At 38.4% G+C, this 3,129-nt stretch overlaps 1 non-coding gene across 1 annotated transcript; it reads right to left on the reverse strand.

Annotated features, from left to right (window-relative positions):
• Window positions 1-263: 263 nt before the first annotated feature.
• On the reverse strand, window positions 264-370 carry LOC128128241 (small nucleolar RNA R71). The gene has a single exon (XR_008226101.1). It is a non-coding gene; the product is annotated as a small nucleolar RNA R71 (small nucleolar RNA).
• Between the last annotated feature and the right edge of the window lie 2,759 nt (window positions 371-3,129).

Consider the following 3,129-nt stretch of genomic DNA (forward strand, 5'->3'; position numbering starts at 1 on the left):
TATTGACTAAACTGAAGGACATCCCATTTTTCGGGAAAGATCATGAGGTTGCTTTTAAGCATCTAGATGAAGTCAACGACATTGCGGATTACTTCAATGTCCTAAATGTCAACAGAAACACAGTCTTTCTTAGGATTCTTCCCATCACTTTCAAAGGAGCTGCTAAGGAGTGGTTAAAAGCACTTCCACCGGGTACAATCACCACTTGGGCTCAAATGCGTGAGCAATTCCTGGACCAGTTTTGCCCGCCATTCAAGATAGCCAAACTCAAGAAGGCAATAGCCAACTTTGAGCAACAGCCGGGGGAGTCACTATACGAAGCATGGGAGTTGTACAAGGGTTTGCTCAGAAATTGCCCTCAGCATGATCTAAATGTGCAGCAAGAGATGTCAATCTTTTATGATGGGGTCAACGTGATGACAAGACAACTCCTTGATTCTCAAGGACCTTTGACAACGAAAAATCCAAGGGAGGTCAAGGAGCTAATTAAAGAATTCGCGAAGCACTCTCGCGAATACCACAACCCTAGGCAAGATGGAATCAAAGGCGGTGGAGGGGCCCAAACTGAAGAAATAGCAACTGTGATGGCCATGCTGAATAATATGGATCGAAGGATAACACAAATGGACCAGTCAATACATGCCATAAGAGTGGGTTGCGAGAGATGTAGTGGTCCACACTTGACCAAGGACTGCAATGTAGATGAGTTTGGGAACAGAAAAGCTCAAGTGTGCTACTCTAGTGGGGATAAGTATGATGAGGACTGGAGGAAACCGAAGAAGGAGTGGCTGCCATATGAAGAGTATGAGAAGCAAAAAGAAGAGAAGTATAGGTAGACAGGTCGAGGCTTTTATCAAAAGGAGCAGCCACCAGCCGAGAAAAAACCCGACCTAGAGACCATTTTGATGAAATTTATGGAAGCTTCGGAAAAGAGACACGATGCCACTGATTCTGCTATTATGGAACAACAAAATTTGGTAAAGAATCAGCAAGCCTCCATCCATAACCTTGAAGTACAATTTGATCAACTAGCCACTCTGGTTCATGAAAAATTGTCCCCGAAGAATCCCGAAGTAAAGACCCAATATCACGTAATGGCCATCGATATTGAAGAAGAAGCTGTTGGGTTTTGAGCATTGTAACACTCCTATGGTGTACATGCAACCCTATAAACCTTGGATCTATGTTTTCTCTATTATACATGCAAATAAGAACTTTCCAAGGCTTAAATCCTAACTAGCATATTATGAAGCAACTATACTACAAAGACTAGTTAGATGACATACCTTTTGGTGTAGCTTGACGTCTTCAAGCTTTAAGAGCTTAGCCCCAATAGTGTGGAAGCCTCAAATGGAATCACAAATCACCAAAACACCTTGGAAGACTTTAGAGAATATGGATACTTGGTCCTCTCTAGTGAAATTGGCTAGCCCTCTTAGTGTACCCACACTAGTGCCAATTTCACCAACCAAGGACATCTTTATATAGTTTGGAGACTAGGGTTAAACCCATGACCTTTCATTTCATATGATCCATGGGTTAAACACTCCATGGACTATCCATGAAAGCTTAGCCCAACCTAAATGAACTTGGCCCATTCCATATATATAAGAGTCCATATATAATTAGTTCATTTTGATCACTTAATTAATTCTAAATTAAGTCTTGATCAATACTAATTAAATAATATGATTCCATATTAATATATTAGAACTTATAATATATTAATATAAATCATAAATATACTATTCTCAAAAGACTATCCATATAAATTGTGTCGGTGAAGTGCAACCCAAATGGACCATGCCGGGTCGGGTCAAGTACATACCAAATATAGTTATGGACTTAGACATTAATCCAACAGTCTCCCACTTGGATAAGTCTAAAACTATTATTGAGTATGACTTCAAAACCTAACTGGCAATCGTAGCTCTTAAAGCCGCTGTCAAACTCTGATCTTGTCAACGAACTTGTCCATTAGATAAGGGATCATATATTCCTCCATTCTGGATATCATATGGACTGAGACATGGATTATAATCATTCTCTCTGTCCATTTGTTGTTTCCCGATTTCTGATTCATGATGACTGACTGATTGAACAAATCAAATCAGTCCTGGCTTGGCCAAGCACTCACATGTATCATCATTAAATCATCGAGGGGCCCACAGATATCGCTTTTATCCTGAAGGTAAAAGGAATGGATAAAGTTCGACTCATATGGCTTGTTCTACTACTTGTTGAATCATACACAGAGGCACGTTTTATAACACCGAGTTACCGAATGCGTTTTCGTGCAATCAATGTACAACCGACTCATAGTAACAACTCATATCTCTAGGTTTGAAGAATATAAGATATTATCGTCTCATGATCACTCGTGATAAAATCCATGAAGTGATTCCAATGAGCGCGGGTTGAATCCAATACTCAGAACTTATGAGCACTCATGAGTGTTATAGCCATTTGTCCAACATCTTAGACCTCTACAAGCCAACCCATGACAGTCTTAATTCATATCTACTTCCAACATATGACCGATTGTGGATGGTTTGAATAACTTAGTCATTCCAGAAGAATAACCTAGTTTATTCTGGAAGTCAAAACATGCAAAGTGAAACACAAGAATAAATGAATCAAATATGGTATCAAACCCTATGAATATAAATAAACACTTTTATTTATCACCATACTGATTACTCATTACTCATTGTTTCGGTTTTATCAACTTTATACTTGAATTTAAAACAACAGTTGTCCTATGCTCCAAGCATGTACACTATGTTTTCTAAACACTAGTCATGCCATACACAAAGTATGCATATAATGTTTGTCTATGATCTTTACTTTGTGAAATAGATCAATTGAGCATTACTCCAATGATCATCTTTTCACAGTCCCAAACCCTTACTGCAAATGCAAGAATTCCAAATTCATGCCATTTACTGAAATCTGTTAGATTCTAAACTTATATGCATTGATCCTCTTGTAATGATTATGCACAAATTCAACCAGACTTGGCAACAATCATTACAAAGTATTCCAACGGAGATCAACTCCTTGGAAACATCCTTCTTGCATTAAGTTTCCTAATCTTACATATTGAATACTTTCTAACTTTGAACCATT

Source organism: Lactuca sativa, chromosome 8 (genome assembly GCF_002870075.4).
Source record: "Lactuca sativa cultivar Salinas chromosome 8, Lsat_Salinas_v11, whole genome shotgun sequence".
Taxonomy (NCBI): Eukaryota; Viridiplantae; Streptophyta; class Magnoliopsida; order Asterales; family Asteraceae; genus Lactuca; species Lactuca sativa.